The following is an 18997-nucleotide window of genomic DNA, read 5'->3' as shown; positions in this document are numbered from 1 at the left end:
TGTCATGTTGCGGGCGCGTGGACTGTAAAGGAAGCCGGCGAGCTGCCCAAGCGAGCTGATAGCCCTTTGTGCCGTTGTCGAGGTAGCCGAAAGCGTGGGTGCTGTAGCCGTGCTCGAGGTAGCCATGCGAGGTAGTCGGGGTGGCCGGTGTCGAGGGAGTTGACATGGAGCTGTGGGCGCAAAGAGGTGCCGAGTTAGTCATGGGCAGAGTGGCGTCGAGGTAGTGGTGAGCCGGGAAGAAGACGGTGTTGATGAGGCGTCGCGCCGGGTTTGCCAAGCCCGGGGACACCGGACACGTCGTGAACGAAGGCACACGTCGGTGTTGCCAGCACCAGACATGCATAGATGGACAAAGACAAAGTTGATGAAGTGCTGCTCCAGGCTTGCCAGGCCCGGGGACACGTCGTGGACGATGGCACGCATCGGTATTGACAGCACCGGACATGCGAAGCCGGGGACCTGCAAAAGATATGTCGAAGGAGTCGGAGGGGTCAGCGGAGCTGGACTCAACAACGGTTGCGACGCCAATTAGCATGGGGCCGATGTCGCCAACGATGTTCAGAGTAGACGAAGTGGTCGGGGAAGATGACGGCGACGTTGGCGATGAGCTGGTGCTGGACGAAGATGAAGGGGGTAGACGGGCGGCGCGACTTGGGTGAGCGAGTAGCAATGGAGCCAAAGAAGAGCGGCAGGCGCAGCCGGGCGGCTGGGTTAGGAGCACGGCGACGATGCTCGAAGTAGGCGAGGAAGAACCTAATAGCGTGACGAAGAGCAGCGTCGACAGTGGCGTTCTCGCGCCAAGGGAGGCTACATGGCACGTACCACGGGGAAGTCGACGCACGGGGATGGCGCAGTGGACCGCGTGCCGCGGGGCTGCGGCCTGAAGCGGCGACGCATCGGCAGCATACTAATCGGGGCGACGGCAGGAAGACCTCGCGTGGCAGCAGGGACTGCGTGCCACGCTCGCTACGGCCCGGCAGGGCGACGCAGCGGCAACGTGAGGGTCGGTGCAGCCACGGGTACAGCCTAGAGCGGACGACCTCGGGGCGGCGGTGGACCGCAGGCCGCAAAATTATGACCCGAAGGGGCGACACAGCGGCAGCGCGCGGGTCGGTGCAACCACGGGCGGCGGCGGGGACAGCATGCCGCGGCGCTACGACCCAAAGGGGCGACGCAACGGCAGTGCGCGAGTCGGTGGAGTGGCGAAGAGAACCACGGGGAGGTGGCGCTGCCGCCCGACGAGGCGACGCAGCGATAGGCCGGTGCTCGATCGATGGAGGGGCGCGCTGTAATCAAGAGTTGTCTTCACTGGACCTTCGGAGGCGCACGCAGCTGACGGGCCAGATCGGTTGCACGGTGCAAATGTGGCGGATCACAGGCGGACGGGTGATCAATTGGGTCACGCGCGAGGTCGGGGACGCTGGTCGGTGGAGGCGGGATGGTGGCGGAGTCCGAGCTGAAGCCGGCGAGACGGCCGGCGGGGACGGCGTGCAAAACGAGTGGCCAACACAGCGCCGGCACCCGAGTAGTTAAGCATGAGCGGCCAACGCGGCATGGACGCCCAAGCGGCTAGGCCCGAGCTGCGAATGCAACGCCATACGGAAACGACCGTCCAAACGCGGCGGAGATGGTGGATGATGAAAAACCCCGGTCGGAGCAGGGCGGCAGACGCACGGACGACGGACGTGAGGGCCGGCGTGTCGCACAAGGCCGCCGGGTCAAAGTGGAGGCAGGTGGGTCGCGCCAATGTCGGAGTAGAGACGCGCTGGGTCAACAGCGGTGGTACGCGACGCAAACAGATCATTGATCGGAAAACAAAAACGAAACACATATCAAGACGACCGGTGGGAGAGAGAAACCCTGATCAAAAGATCGAAAAAAAAACTCTTGAGGGCAACCGGTCAATACGACTAGCGGACGAACCCTATGTACGGGCCGCGCGGCCCCCTTCGGCGATCATGGAGACCGACCGCCCCGGGGGCGGCGCAGAGCGGAAGCGGCGGCGATGACTAGAGTTTAACGGTTAGGCTCATACCACGTCAGAAGGAAAAGAGATGAAGGATTGGTATAATGCGTTGGATGTATTATTGAGCCTCAAGGGCTAGTATATATTGAGTAAGACTTTGAAGGCAAGACACCTCCTATAGATAAGATGAAAACAATTCCTATATAATCTCGGACTATCTCTAAATACCAAATTTATGTTTAACAGTACTCTTAGTATTTTGTGCCAAACTTTGACCATAGATTTAACTAAAAAAATGCATGTCATCAAAACTTATATTGTTGGATTTGTATTTGAACATAGTTTTCAATGATATTATTTTTGGTTACATGCATTAACATTTTGTTAGAATCTAATGTCAAAATTTAACACAAAATGTGAGAGGACCAGTAAAACAGGACGAAGGTAATACTAGCATGGAAAAGACTGTAACCAGTATTTCCTGTGGTATTTTCTCCGTTCAAAAGTACTTAATGCTCAGATAGATGTATCTACTAGCACCGAAAAGTCTAGATATATCGTTTGGGTGTCATCTAATTCCGGATGGAAGGAGTAGTATTTAATGAATCTGAACCGACAATGAGCGAGAAACTGAAAGGTTGACACAGTATCAATAATTCAGTTGCAAGCATTTGATTAAAAAAGGCAGCCCGATGCATGTAGCTCCCGCTTGCACAGTGTCCAAGGAAGGGCCCGTTTGGGTCTATAGTACTCTCTCCGTCTAGATGTATAAGTCATCTTACGAAAACCAAATAATGCCAAAACACTTAGGCACGGTGCATTAACTTCTACCTTGTTTCTTATTTCTTGACATATCAACCAATAAGAGATATGGGTGTGCATGCTTTTAATGACTTGAGACTACCAAACACGACATGCAGTGATTAGTTAATTGCATGCAATGCTATTAATTAGCAAGTAAACATTAAGTTCTCTCGTTTTCCCCTCCTCCTTGGTCATGGTGCACAACTTAAAATGACTTATTCACCTAGACGGAGGGAGTACGCATCATTTTTCTACATTTTTGTAAGTGCCTGTTTCCAGGACTTCAACACATGACCTCATAGTTACAAGACAACAGCTTTACCACTGCTCCAGGACTCCCTTTCTTACAAGCACTTGATTCCTTGATAAAATCCGTTTGACTGAAACCAACGGACACATACATTGGATTGTGCAAATGGTTAAGCGAAAAATAATTTTCCAAGAACCATGAGCAAGCAGAATACTTTGGAACTGGTACAACAAGTCTGAATGCTCCAGACAACCAATTAAAAAAGCAGCACGTGAAGGGAGGGGAGAACAGTACAACCCATGTGTAAAGACTAAACGGAGTTACTATAAAAAATCATCGTGTGCACTGTGCTCTTCAAAATGTAAGGGAGAAGTACATCACAGAGTGCAAGATTATAAACTGAAGATCTGAATGAATTTCCATGAAAGTTGTGCTCTTCAGAAAGTTTGCAGAATTATAAACTGAAGTTTTGCGCAGCACAAAAAAGAAAAAGAAAAACTCAAGTTTTGCAGGAATCTCCCTCGTGTAACAAAGTTTGATCTTGGAGGACTTCAATCCGAAGTCCAGAGCCTGTACTGCACTACGAACCAAGCAAAAATCTTGCAGTTAAGTGGCAGACCAACACTCCAAAAATGCAGGGTGACAGCAGCAGCAGGGAAACGAACAAACATTGCCTTCCAAATTTCAGACCTTGTCAACACTCTGCTTTTGCAAGGTGTTCAGGCACTTCGGTGCAAAAGCCATCGCCCCGCATGGGCGCCAAAGGGGATTTTCAATCGCTCAAGATGGGATGTGGGGTTGAACTCTGCGAGGCCAGGAACTGAAACATCAACTGTTCGATCTGAATCTCCATCACCATGTACGGCCGGCCCTGGTGCTCACAAACTCGTCCCCAGAAGGGAAAAATGAGACAAGGAACAAGCATTTACGCATAATGTACTCTGCTCTGTCTGTCTGACAGTGCATCCCATAGATATTGTTTCATGATTGTGAATTCGTAATCGTAACCAATGTATTGTAGTTTATATACAACCTCTTGGATCCACGATGGGTTCGTGCAGAGACGAATGAGAAATTACAGTGAAGAGAATTATTCTTTTTCGAAAAAATTAATGAAGAACATTAGAAAGGTAAATAAATACTTTGTACAAAGCAGTAGCTACTAGTTCATCAGAGAAATTCAGTGCAGAACAAATTCAAAAGAACTGTACAGGCACTTGATTATCAGAGAAACCGTATCAGAAGTCTGAATGCTCCAGGCAGTACATGAGGGGGCAACCAAATGCAGTTTTAAAATTTATCATGTGCATTGCGCTCTTCAGAACGTAAGGGAGTGGTACATCACAGAGTACAAGATTTTTTATTTTTTTTGCTATAGCACAGAGTACAAGATTACAAACTAAAGTTTTGCAAGAATTTCATGATTGATTAGTACAGCTGACAAACCCATTGTGCAACAACAAAGAAGCTAATTAACTCATCGTGATCACAGAAAGAAGTTCAGAGTATTCAGCAAAAGACATCCATGAGTACAGTTCAGAAGAGTAGTACTCCCTCCGTCCGGAAATACTTGTCCTAGAAACGAATAAAATGGATGTATCTATAACTAAAATAAGTCTAGATACAACCATTTCTAGGACAAGTATTTCCGGACGGAGGGAGTAAAATCTTACATGTTTCGGGATAATTTAACAACACAAAAGTCTTGCATGTACCCCAATAATTACGTCATAAATGTATCAGAAGAACTAAACGTCTTGATCTTTGTTTATAGGTATAAACAAGGGACATGAGATGCTGCTCAAGATCTTCCTCGCCCAGATTAACAGTTCAGAGCTCTCATTATATGGGTTGCAGCACACACACTGGCTCCTTCAGAACAATAATGCTTATTCTGCAGTTGTGTTCTTTGCAAACCTTGCCCACTTCACAACCACAAATACATAGACTTGATCGTATGCCTCGTCAAAGAATCAGAAGAAAGCAATTCTCCATGTCCTCTTGAACAATAATGCACAAAACACTATCCAGAGCCCTGCCACAAATCCCAGCACAAGACCAAAATGAAAGGTCCGTGGATCAAACTCTTGCTTGCTGCTTCCGAGATCACCATGGTTAGAAGTACCATTTCCAGAACAATTTTTGTGGAGAGGAGGCCCACAAAGTCCACTGTTGCCAATGTACATAATTGATGGGTTGTCCGAACTGAGAGTGTCAAGTTGGCGGCCAGAGGGTATCCTCCCAGATAAATTGTTGTAGGACAGGTTCAAGGCCTCCAAAGATTTTAGACTTGACAAGCTCGACGGGATTCCACCGGAGAGCTTGTTTCCAGAGAGGTCAAGAGATACTAGTGACTGCATGGCCCCAATCATGTTTGGAATTTGCCCACTCAATTTGTTCGAGGATAAATTCAAATTCATCAGTGCAACAAGGGAAGTGATGTCTCCAGGGATTTCACCAGTCAAGGAGTTGCTTGATAAATCAATGCTTACAAAATCTGCAAGCGTTTTACCATACACAAGTTGTTGTCCTTTTGTAACCACTGAAAATATATCTCCGAATAGACCAGGTTCCATCACGATCAGATTGTATCCCATGACTCCATACATTTCCGCGAAATCCATATTTACCTTTGTCATAAATGTTAAGTTCGACATATGCCAAGGTACTGCACCAGAAAAATTATTGCTTGATAGATCCAAGTATTGAAGAGAAGGGGAGCCTTGGCGCAGTGGTAAAGCTGCTGCCTTGTGACCATGAGGTCACGGGTTCAAGTCCTGGAAACAGCCTCTTGCAGAAATGTAGGGAAAGGCTGCGTACAATAGATCCAAAGTGGTCGGACCCTTCCCCAGACCCTGCGCAAGCGGGAGCTACATGCACTGGGGCTGCCCCTTTATCCAAGTATTGAAGATACTTAAGCATTGTTATGTCGACTGGAATATTATCAGAAAATGCATTGTGGCTCAGGAGTACAAAACCTAAATTCCTCAGATCTCCAATCCATGTAGGCAATCTTCCAGACAACTTGTTCCATGCAAGATCCAAGAACTCCATATTTGTGTTATTCTGCAAGAATGCAGGGAATTTTCCTGATAAACTGTTGTTACTGAGCACAAGACACTGTAGTTTTTGGATGTCAAAACAGTGAGGAATTTCACCCTCCAAGAAACTGTTTGACAAATCCAGATAAAACAGTTGTTGCAATTTGCAAATAGAATCTGGAATGGACCCAACAATTCGATTTGAGTAGACAATCAATAGTTCAAGTTGGGAGGCTTCAAAATTTGATGGTATTATTCCTGAAAAGTTATTGTTGGAGATGTCTAACGCAGTGATATTTGCCAGCAACGAAGGTATTGACCCAGTGAGCCGGTTTGACGTTAGAGAAAGAGTTTCCAAAGCCATACCATCCAGGTGTGCTGGCAAGCTGCCACTTATTTGGTTGTTAGAGATGTCGAGATGTAATGTCCGTGAAAATGTATACCAAAACCAATCAGGAAACTTGTCGTCCAAACCAGTGCTCGAAATGTCAAGTTTAGTGATCCCCCGCAGCTGCCGAAGCCAAGCTGGAAAGAGAGGACCGATCTGGCAAGATCTAAAATCTGCATTTTGTAGCCTAAATAGAGAATGCCAATCTGAATCCACTACAATCTTCAAGTTATTGGAAGACAAGTCTATGGAGTTTAAACTTTTTAGGTTTGCAAAGTGTTCTTCTGTGATCAGACCACTAAGGTTGTTGTTGCTTAGGTCCAGATAATCCAGAATCTTGAGAGAACCTAATTCAGTGGGTACACTTCCATTAAGGTGATTATTGGAGAGGACTAGATAGGTTAAGCTAGTTGAATGCATAACCTCTGATGGTATTGGTCCAATAAATTTGTTCCCTCCAAGAGAAAGAGTATCCAAATGCTTCAATTTTCCAAGCTCGGCTGGTATACTTCCGGTCAAGTTGTTGCCGCTTATGTCCAAAGAAGTAGGAGCAGTAACGGCACCAATTTCAGTTGGTACATTCCCACTGAGCTGATTCAAGTGGAGATCAAGAATGGTTAAACATGCCAAATTCATAAGGCTTGGCGGTACAAGTCCAACGAGGTTGTTGCTGGACCGGTGAAGTATGCTCAAGCTGCTGAATTGCCCTATAAAATTTGGCAGGGTCCCCATGAATTCATTTTGATGGAAATGCAGCTCCAACAATTTCCCCCATGCGCATCGCGGTAACCCCTCCATCAACTCCACTATATCCCCATTCATAGAATTTTGAGAGAGGTCGAGGATTTCCAAACCGCATAGATTTTCAAGAACAGTCTTAAGGTTTCCAGTCCTATTCAGATTGTTGAATGACAAATCAAGTACCTTGAGTGATGTCATGTTTCCTAGTGTGTCCGGAAATTTTCCAAAACCAAGATTTAGGTATTTGAGGGTCGTCACTTTCCAAAACCAACTTGATGCAATTGAGTGGCCTAACTGATTCCTTGACAAATCAAGCTTCTCAAGTTTCGTGATGTTAAGGTAGGGAAGCGAGTGGCTTGCAGTATCAAGTGAACATTGAACAAGATTGATAACCCTTAGAGATGGAATCATATTCAAGGTACGAGGCCAGTCGGTTATCACTGAGAGATTTATTTTGCTCATGCTAAGGTACTGCAGCAATGGTAGCTTTGTTAACCAGGTGATATCCGTTGAATACATCTCGGAAAAAAACCTAGCCTGGGCAAGGTCAAGATGCTGCAACTTAGACAAGTTACCAAGTTGAGAAGGAACTCTACCGGTAAATGGAATGCCAGAGAGGTCAAGATATCTCAAGTTCTCCATGGAGCCCAAGAACTGAGGAATGTCATTATTTGGGCCTAGCAAACAGTTCATGCTAAGATCCAGGTGCTCTAGATGCTTCAAGGAAAGTAGAGAGGGACTTATCTCGCCAAACAATGAATTAGCATTACTGCATGGACCTTTGAAAGTGTACGGAATTGTATTGCGAAGGTGAAGCTTGATGACATGGCCTGTCTGGTTGTTGCAGTTGATGCCCCTCCACCGACAGCAATCATGTCCCTGCCATGAGGCGAGGGCATGATCGCCGTCACTTGTGATGCCCTTGTGGAAGGAGATCAAGGCGGCCCTCTCAGCTGGGATGCATCCGCCGCCATGGGCATGCAACACTTGTGAAGCTGAAGTGATGCTTATGGCGATGAGGGTAGTGAACAAGAGATGCATCTTGGAAGAACAACAGTTGAGTAGTTGGGGAAGCATCATACGGGCTAGATCTGTATGCTACAGGCTCAGTGTTACTAGTATTCAGCTATATACCATACTACTAAGCCCCACGGGGTCTAGGGTCAAAGTCCCAGTCATGCAATTTTGTGACTAGAATGTGGTGGGAGTTGCCTGCCTGCAATCACACGCTACTGTCAAGGTCACTACTCAATTCTGTTTGTTGTATATGCAGGTCGCACTATGGACTTGAGCAGGCCAAAATCGAACAGAAGTGTTCCACAGCCCCGGCATCGCCTCTATGTACACTTTTTTTTTCTTTTGCCAAATCCACTTGCTGTTTGTCGATTATATAGAAGTATCCAACGATCTGAAGCACGGCCTCACCAAAAGATAAAATGACACATTCATATAAATCGACAAGTGAAAATCTCTACTCGAATTCTTATGTCCATAGATAAGCAATGGAAACTAATCTTGTGGACATCTCATATGCTAAAATACTTAAGTACTCCCCTCGTTCCAAAATAGATGACCCAACTTTATACTAACTTTAGTACAAAGTTACTATAAAATTGGATCATTTATTTTAAAATGAAGGGAGTAATTAATGAGGAATGCTAGAAGCCTTTTTGGACCAGCAGAGACAAATGAAAAAAAGAAGGGAAGACATTAATACGTACAACATGATATAGAACGGTGAAGGCTTAAGCCGCTGCGCTTCTAGTCTAACACATGATATAGACTATCTGGCTCTTCCGATGAACGAGTATTCTCCCTCCTCCCGGGTCGCCCCGCTCACGACTGGGAGGAAACCCTAGTCGCCGCCGCTTGGGGTCCCCCGCCTTCTCCTCCTCCACCTCGCCGCGGCAGGGAGATCTCGCCCCTTCGCTCGTGCCAGATCCAGGTAGGGGAGAGAGTTGCCAGCACCCGCCGGCCACGACCTCGCCGCAGCCGCCGGCCTCGACCTCGCCGTAGCCATCGGCCTCGATCTCGCCGCAGCCGCCGGCCTCGTCCTCACAGTAGCCACCGCACCGCGCCATCGTCGGGGACAGGGACCAGGAGGCCCCTGCCCTCCCCGGTGCGCCCCACCACCACCGGCCAGCCAACGGCACCCACCGAGCCGCCGACGTCGACCAACAGGCCGCCACCGTCCGCCACATCGACCAGCCGAGGAGCAGACGAGTGAGGGTCGACCACCACCGTCACGGTGCCACCCCCACTGGCCAGAAGACGAGGAAGCAGCCGCCGCCCATGACCCGCGCCGCCCGGAGGGCCAGATCTGGCGGAGCACGACCAGAACCGGCCCCAGGCGCGCACCTCCAGCACACTACCCACCACGTCGCAGCCACGCCAACATCGGTCGGTTCCGGCACGCTGCCGCGCCCGTCGATAGCGCGACACCCCTGCCCCGCCGCCTCGGCCCGCTCCAAGCCTGCCGGCTGGGCCGTCTTCCCGCCAAGGGTTGGTTTTGGGGTGAAGGGAGTGCCTTTTACCTCTCATCGGTCGGTTACGCCCATTATCCGTTGTGGTGGTTGCAGAGGGGTCCTGGATGCAAGGGCGGCGGCCTCGGTGGTGGTAGTCGTGTTGCTTGTGGGCGAGGTGCACGACTCAGGTGTGGGCTGGTTGCTATGGCCGCACAGGCGGCATGGCGACCGGTGGCGTTTCGAAGGTGGAGCGTGCGTGCCAAGGAAGATTCCCTGCTCAACTTTGGTCGGGCCGACGGCGGCAACCTCCACGGGTGTCATCTCCTTCCTGAAGGCGTCGTCATGGCTACTCTCCCCCTTCGAATGATCCAGGTAAAAGCCATGATCCTTTGGATCCGGCGGCGACGACGCTCCGGTGTCGTTCCCCTTCTTGAAGGCGCCGTCTTGGAGGCCTACATTCGCCGAGCTCAGCCTCGTCTCTCAGTGACAGTCTGTCATGGTGGACTACTCCTACTACTTCAAGCTCTGCCATTATTGCTCATTTGATGTATGCTTGGATGAGGTGTTGTGGCTGTTCCTGTACCTGCTGTATCTGGCCTTGGGTGTGTTATATGGTTTCCGTTGTTTGTATCAGTGATCGTTGCTTTATAATCTTGTTCGGTATCTGGCTCTTCCTCAATCTCTACCGAAGCTAAGTGCAAGTGCTGACCAACATAATATTCAAAACAAGCATCTCCCCAAGAACAATCATGTACCAGCTTATCAACAAAGTGGCGATTCATCATCTGGATCGGCAGCATCCAACAAAGGAGTCTTAGCTTATCAACCATTCCTGGCCACAACGTACACATTACCAGGTTGGTTCCAGAACAAAGCATAAGCTCATAGATGTTGCACATCTTCTCCATTCTAAATCTTTCATTTAAGCCAAAATGAAACGTTGACGTTCTAAATATTTTTCTAAATATGCTAACGTGATTGGAACATCTCAATGCAATGGAGAAACTCTTACCTCCTTCAGGACCAATGTAATGCTTTTTTTCCTTTCTTGCCCTTGTCCTGTATAGTTTTCCTTTTAGCCTTTCTGGTTACCGCTTGTAATCATGTACATTTCTACTGTTCCTTTTTGAATAAAGTTTGGTAGGCTGTGGGGTGTTTACCCTACAGTAACCAGTCAAAAAAATGCACTGGAGAAACAAGTAGTAGCTTTTTCTGGAACGAAGCAACTTAAGAAAAGGAACTACTCCAACTAGAGCTCCAGGCATCGGTATTTCCGAATTAATTCACGGTTGCCCAAAATTTATCTTTGGCAAACAGCAGGTCGGCGGCGACGGGCTCCCTGTTCCACTGTTGAGCGCATGGGTGCCAGGGAGGGGGGGGGGGGGGTGATCAAAATCACTTACGAACAGCTGTTACTCTCTGTTCGGCCACCTCTTCTCCATATGCTTCAGCGCAGCAAAAATTCAGAAGAACTGTACAGGCAATTGACTGCCAGAGAAAACCCAATGGAGTGAAACTGATCCATGCATAAGTTGGTTTCCGCAGATGGCAAGAGGAAATCATCATCCAAGCACCATGAATAATTGAGTAGAAAACTTCGGACATGGTACAATAAGTCTGAATGCTCCGGACAACTCGATTAGAAAAGCAGCACGAGAAGGGAGAACAAGATAAAGATCTTTCTCAACCTGTTCCAACTTCAACAGTGGGTTGCAGCACAGACAGCATATGACAGCTAAAGAGATTGAAAAGAGCACAGGGAGCACAAAATAACATTGTACTTCTTCAGTTCACAATTATAAGATGTTTTGAACATTTCAATATGCACTACACGGACTGAAATGAGTGAACAAGGACACTAAAATGCATCTATATACTTCCGAATCAGAAAAACGTTATAACATCTTACAATTGTGAACGGAGGGAGTACCTTTGTAGGTTCTCCAGCAGAAGGTGGATTGTGAACATCCAACATCGATTTAGCAGACGGACGGCGAAAAGCTTGCTCCCCGGCGGATGGTCCATACGATCCTCTATTTATTTATTGAGATGGTCCATCCTGTACTGCACATGGTCCAGGTGAGGTCTGGACGATCTCTCCATATCGTCTATGGAGCAACTGGTGGCAGTCTCTCTCTGTCCGAGTTGAGGTGAGACGAAGACCGAGAACCCCCTCATCTTATTGGGCGCCGGGTTGGTTGGTGGACTCAGCTGGGAACTCGAATCTCACACGACCTGGTGCAGGCAAATCAACGAACAAGTGGTTGCAGGGGAGGGGGAGGACTGCTGGTTGGGTCAGTACAGTAGACAGTTTCTGCAAATGGTGAGAAGAAAACTTCATCCAAGTACCATGAGCAAGCAAAAAATTAGGGCATGGTGTACGAAGTCTGAATGCTCCACTCGGCCGACTAGAAAGCAGCACAAGCCAAAGGAGAATCGCAGTGTCAAAGACACAGAGCAATGAAATTTAGGACATTGTGTAAGAAGTCTGAATGCTCCGCACAACCGACTGGAAAGAGGGAGAATCGCGCAGTCAAAGACAAAGAGCAAGGCCGCTTTTTTAACTCAACAAAATCAAAGCTAGAAAAAAACAACTGAAATCTACTCCCTCCGTTTCTAAATATAAGTCTTTTAGAGATTCCACTAGATGGACTACATACGGAGCAAAATGAATGAATCTAAACTTAAAATGCATCTATATACATCTGTATGGTTCACAGTGAAATCTCTACAAAGATTTACATTTAGGAACGGAGGGAGTATGATATTAACCACTACCCAAACGAGACAAGGACCAAGTGCAGTTCTAAAAATCATTGTGTGCGTTGTACTCTTCAGAAAGCAAGGGAGTAGTGCATCACAGAGGACAGGATTATAAACTGAAGTTCTGCTTGCTCTCTTTCCACGATTGATTTAGTACAGATGACAAACTCATCGTGCAACAAAGAAAAACACCCAACTCATTGCCATCAAAGAAACAAGTTGAAATTATTCAGCAAATGACACTCATGATTACAGTCCACAAGAATAGTTAAGTCTTACATGTATTGGATGCATTAAAAAATATATGTTGGTGCCCACGATACATACCATGAATGGAGGCATGGTTCGTCGCCATCTGTTCGAGGCACATAGATCGCCACCAGCAGACGGGTGTGGACGCTCGGCGGTTGCGCGATGGTCGTGCGTGGCCGGAAGGGGCGGGACCCTTCGTCCTCAACAGGGGCGGTTCTGGCTTAGATCTATAGCAGCGGGGCTTGCAGACGTCAGCAGAGGTGGCGGCGGCAGAGAATGGGCGGGCGGCGGTGGAGCGGTGAAGGAGGAGGGCGAGGACGGGCGAGCGGCGGCGGAGGAGGGCGAGGATGGGCGGGCGGCGGTGGAGGCCCAGCCGTGCTCTCGTCGTTGGGAGGAGGAGGTGCGGGACGTGGGAAAGGTCGTGGTGCCGGGCGTGCGTGCGTGTGCATCGGTGGGGTTTTTTTGGACGGGGTGGGCGGGTCATCATTCCAGGATCAGTGGCTTAATTTCGTGTGTTGTTGTGTTAACCACGGGAGGATTAGAGGCCATCAGATATTGTAGATGGACGGATATAATTGCTTGGATCTGCCACCTCTCATGCCTTTATCTCTATTATTAAAGGGGATCGAACGTCGTGATGGTTCGACCACCTCGTTCGATCCTCCCGCCTCGTACAACAGCCATCGCTCGATGTCCCACACGCCCGCATAAAATCCAGCCCGCAAGCCCACGTACCATCGATACTGCCTTCCTCCCATCCCCGACCGCGTTGGACGTGGCCCAGAAACCAGCCCACACTTCCTCCCATCCCCGACCGAACACAGAGAGAAAAAAACTGTCGCTAACACGCACTCACGTCTCCGCCTCCCCCCAACTCCCAACTCCCAACTCGCTCCCGATCCCGACCCCATCTCTCTCCAGGAAAAGTCGCCGCCACCTGTGTTCGTCGCCCCGCCACCGATCCATCCGCTGCCACGCGCCTTCTGGATCAAGGTGAGGGATGCCTCCCGTCCCGTGCGCCCGCCTTGGAAGAGAGATGAGGGAGAGAAAGAGAGAGATAAGAGAGAGGGAAGAGCGGACAGCGGCGGCGCTGGCCTAATCGCCGACAGAGGAAGATGAGGTCATGGTTCCAAAGCGTGGCGGGTCGGCGCTGCTGATTCATGGCTGTCGACTTCCTTCTTTGCTTTTGGCTGCGGGCGCGGCGCACCTTGCCTTCATGTCACCAAGAAGGTCTGCAGTCCATCATCATCCGACGTAAACTTCAGGGCGGCCACCAGAAAGATCCTGATATGCCGCCATTATGCAGGAGCTCTCGGTTATGGTGAGATAGAAACTCCAGAATACTTACACTTATAGCTATACTATGTCTCTTTTTTTCTTCCAGGCTTCATATTCATTGGTTGATATGATTTCTTAGGTTAGGATTTTTTTTTTTGGATAATCCTGGTCTGAAAGCTTGTGCAGAAGGAAAAATCTGCTTCCCAATCAGACAGTTCATCAACAACAATGCCAAGATTAAGTTCAACAAGGAAGCCAAACAACTTTTTACAGTGTGCACTCTCACAAGTATTATGGTTGGTAGTTGTTTCCCCTCTCCTAATCGAATGAATTATGGATGTCTCTGGTGCTACTGATAGATTGGTTTGGTGGTTGGTGTGATTTTTCAGGCCTGGTAAACAAGAAGGCAGCCAACTGCTCATAAAGAGAAACCGATAAGGAGATCTGGACATATAAGGTGATTATCGCTTCTCTTTGATTTCTTTCAGCATGAACGTAGATGTGCACATTCAGATAACTTTTATTGTCCGTGTTGCTTGAATACAAATTTTATTATCTGTTCATCTTTCTAACTTTAACCAGTGGTTTGGTTGTAGACCGACAACAAACTGTAGTACAATAAATCAGGCAATTAATTTATTGTTTTACCGCATTCTGGTATCAACTACTAAGGAAAGTAGTACAATAAACAATTTTGGCTTGCATCGATTTTTCTTGTTACTATGCCTTTTTTAAAAGGACAGATTAGTTTTAAAGTTAGTTTTATTTTTCATCATTTGACATGTTAATATTTTTGTCGTGTACTGATATACTCCCTCCATCCCAAAATAAGTGTCTTTGATTTAATAAACTTTACAAAGTTGTACTAAATCAAAGATGCTTATTTTGGGATGGAGGGAGTGCTTGCCTTGCATTTTTCCTTTCTTTTGGTGCTGGTAAGAACAAATGTCGGTTGATATGCTCTTGTTATGGCCCTGCTAAGTACAATTAACTTTGTTTTAAAAAATCACACATATATTCTGATTCATAATAGCATTGTAGGCAAAGGGTTGGAACACGCGGTGTTTAAAATTTAGACAACAATTTTCAGTATAGTATTCCGAGGACTACTAGATGGTTTAAGGTGGCAGCTTCAGATCCCAAAAATGTGTGTGAGGAGTCTCCAGACGCGCGCTACAGGCTACATCCTTAGGTTTGGTCGTCTCTTCTAGCTTAATCGTGTTTAGACCATTCCATTAGTGGTACTCCCTCCGTTCGTTTTTATAAGGCATTTAAGGCAGCTGGTTTTGAACTGTTTAGAACACTGTGTGAACAGGCTTGAACGTCTTATATAAGTGAACAGAGGGAGTAGTAGTTATCACGAGGAATCCCTCATATCTGGATTGAGAATTTGCTACTATGAGATTTTCATCCGTGCCGTGCTCTGCTCAATTGGCATATTAGGCAACCTGTACATGGCCAAAAAAGCGCTGACCGCCGAATCCCGTCCTCGAGCAGGCTTAGGAATTGAAGATACCTAGACTCCCATGAGGTGGGTATCATCGGGTAAAGCTATGTTATGAACAGCGACAACTCGTATGAGGATACCGAGGAGATCAATTGGATTCCTTTATTGTTATTGTTGCGCGACAATATCTGTTATTGTCGCTACTGTTAGAAAAAATATCTCAATGTACACAATGTATTTGCCAATGTAACATCATGATTAATCTCAATCTGGGACAATGCATTATTTTCTAAATATAGTCAAACATGACCGGATATATACTTTGAACAATCAAAGGAACATGCTACCAGTAGGAAGAAAACATGCTTGCATTTTCTTAGATGGTATATAGGACCTGAATACTAATTGTCGGACTGCTGACGTACTATGTATATTGTAACAGAACTACGTGGATGATAATGTCATTAGAAAAACTTGAAAGAATTACGGTGGCTGTTAGTTTGCTCGAAGTGAGTATACACTACAATGCTTCTCATAGCTTTATACTTCTATGATGCAAACTTATGTATTCTGGAGTTTGTTTGTTTTTTTGCTAGGGAACTTTGAAGCATGTGGTTGAAGTAAATCTACATTCTGAGAAAGAATTTGCATATTCAGGAGAAGGACTGCAAACATAGTGCTTGCTTTGTTAAGATTTTTATGTTCTCAAGGATGTTAAAGGGTTCCTCCTGAGAATCAAGAGGACAAGCTTGAACTCAAGCTGCCTCTTCACACAAAAGTGCTTGAACGTAAGATGCTCCTCCCGAGTCATTTGACAGATATTGAAATAAGATTTTATGAGAAGTAACCTGAAGGTCAGATGTGTTTTGTAGTAACTGTACCTCTTCTGTTATCTTTTTTTTCTTTATGATTGGGAGTAGTATATGTTGTTTTAGAGGGTCTATTTTTCAGAAAATAAGATTCTGTTCTTTTGTTTCAGTACTCAACGTAATTCATGTTTCCTTTCAGTTAGTTGTGAGAGGCACTGCTTAAGTTTTATTTCAACTAATTGGTCGCCAAAAAAGATATTAAAATAATATTTTGAATTGATAAAAACATAATATATATAAAAACACAACATTTCGAAGAGGGTTCAAACACAATGGCGACAAAAAAGGTTAAGGAAAAGGAAGGGTAAGGATAAAGATATGATGTGAGGAGGGCGTGGTTAAAGAAACACGACCATGCCTACGAAGAAAGAAGGGGAAGAAACAATGAATTTGTTATTATAGGAATTGAAACAATCGTGCTTCACTATGTTTTCTGTTCACCCGTAGCAATGCACGAGTGTTAAACTAGTAGGGGTAGTAGATAGATAGATAGATAGATTAGACGGGGGATGTTAACCTTGGGTAATTTTATGGGGAGAAAACATGTAGGATGTGTGACTATTTATAGGCACAACGCGCGAAGATGAGCATGCCTATCTACGGGTTACTTCTATATCTATGATTTTTTTTATAAGTGATTTATTGATGAATTTATTAGGGCATTAAATGTTGGACGCGGCTATACCTTGCTTATAGCGAGGCAACCTCCCGACTCGCTGAAGCGTGTTGCTGTCGCACGAGCTTTTGGGTCGGCCCAGTGTGCGGGAGGCCACTGCCTCATTGTTTCCCCATGTTTTTTGCTTTCATTTTTTTTCTTTTTTTACTCCATCTATACTTCCAAATATTTTAAATAAATATATTACAAAATAAAATTTACATAAAACATTTAAAAAAAACGTTAACCAACACTTGAAACATGTGAAATGTGCATAGATAAAATGTTTCTCATGTATATGAAAAATGTATAAAAATATATATAATATGTGTGAAAAAAGTTGGTCGTGTATTTAAAAATTTAATCCAAGCATTAGGAAAAAAATTTAAATAACTATTTGGAAAATATTAATCAAGCATTTAAAAATGTTGAATGTGTATAAAAAAATGTTGACCATGAATTAAAAAAATGTTAAAGTTGTATTTGAATTTTTTTAATCAAGCATTTGAAATATGTTAAATATGTATAGAAAACAATGTTACCATGTATTAAAAAAAGTTAAACTTGTATTTGAAAAATGTGAATCAAGCATTTGAAAAGATGTTAAATGTTTATAGAAAAAATATTGACCATGTATTCAAAAAATCTTAAGGTAGCATTTAAAAAATACTAATCAAGCATTTAAAAAAAGTTAAATGTGTATAAAAAAATGTTGACCATGTATTGTTAAAATATTAAACTTGTATTTGAAAAGTGTTAATTAAGGATTTGAAAAAAATTGTAAAATGTCTATAGAATAAATGGTGACTATGTATTTAAAAAAACGTTAACGTTATATTTGAAAAATGTTAAATCAAGGATTTGAAAGAAAAAAAGGTTAAATGTGTATAGAAATTTTTTTAATCTGGAATTTGAAATTTTTTGGAAGTGTAATGAGAAAATGTTGACCTTGTATTCAATAAATGTTAATCTTGTATTTGAAAACTATTAAACGTGTATTACAAAAAAATGCATTAAATTTATACCAAAAAATGTGCATATAAAAAGAATGAAAACACGAGAGAAAACAAAAGAAAACCAATGAAAAAGAGAAAAGAAACGAACAAACCCTCAGAAAAAAGAAAGGAGATAAAAGCTAATGTAAAAGAAAATGAAACAAAGAAAAAGGAAATAAAATAAAAAGACTAGTAAAATGGAGAAAGAAATGTGGAAAACCAAAAACCCTGAAAAACCATTGGAAGACCGACTGTTTTTCTTCAACTAGGTCACGACCTACCAACAGAAACACGTATTGGAAGATGGTCAGTTGGCTAGTAGGTCTAGACTGCAACATAACGATCCCCGGAATGAATCCCACGAGCTCTCCCTTTTTGGACTCGCTATAAGAGAGATATAGCCTTTGCGTTAAACGTTACCGCTTACATGGTTTCCGCGGGCATGGGCTCTGCTAATGGGCCTGCCTGTTACTGTAGACTATTTAGCCGAGTCTTCCATCGGACTTGCTGTAAGAGATATAGCCTTTGCGTTAAACGTTGCCGCTTACATGGTTTCTGCGGGCATGGGCTCCGCTAATGGGCCTGCCTGTTACTATAGAGTATTCAGACGAGTCTTCCATCAGACTCGCTATAAGCGAGATATAGCCTTTGTGTAAATGTTACCAGTTACATGGTTTCTGCGGGCATAGGTTGTTTTCTAACCGGCACTAGCCCAACTAGAAAGTACAAGCAATTTTGTTTTTAGAAATATAAGGGATTCCCTTGTTCTATTTGATAATACAACCAAAGAAAATACAAACAATGCCTCGTCAATTTAAATTATCAATTTAACTATATTTGGGGTACATGAAAACACTTTTACCTCTATATTTTTATCTAACTCCTAGATTGAAGGTATTTTGAGTTTTATTGTGATTTTGGGCCAGGCTTCAGGCAGAAAACTATCCCCTTCGTCTCATATAATGTACGACGTTTTTTGACTTTACATTATTGGACGGAGGGAGTAGAACCCAAGGCTGGCCCGACCAACGGGATTTCGGCTGCAGTATGTTCTGCGGTCATCGTCTTCCTTCCGTCTTCATT

At 45.1% G+C, this 18997-nt stretch overlaps 1 pseudogene; it reads right to left on the bottom strand.

The window, feature by feature from the left end:
* Positions 1-4704: 4704 nt before the first annotated feature.
* LOC123124166 (receptor-like protein EIX1) lies at positions 4705-8808 on the bottom strand (annotated as a pseudogene).
* Between the last annotated feature and the right edge of the window lie 10189 nt (positions 8809-18997).

This window comes from Triticum aestivum, chromosome 5D, assembly GCF_018294505.1.
Source record: "Triticum aestivum cultivar Chinese Spring chromosome 5D, IWGSC CS RefSeq v2.1, whole genome shotgun sequence".
Taxonomy (NCBI): domain Eukaryota; kingdom Viridiplantae; phylum Streptophyta; class Magnoliopsida; order Poales; family Poaceae; genus Triticum; species Triticum aestivum.
The sequence above is the reverse complement of the archived record's forward strand: the minus strand, read 5'-3'. Positions and strand labels throughout refer to the sequence as shown.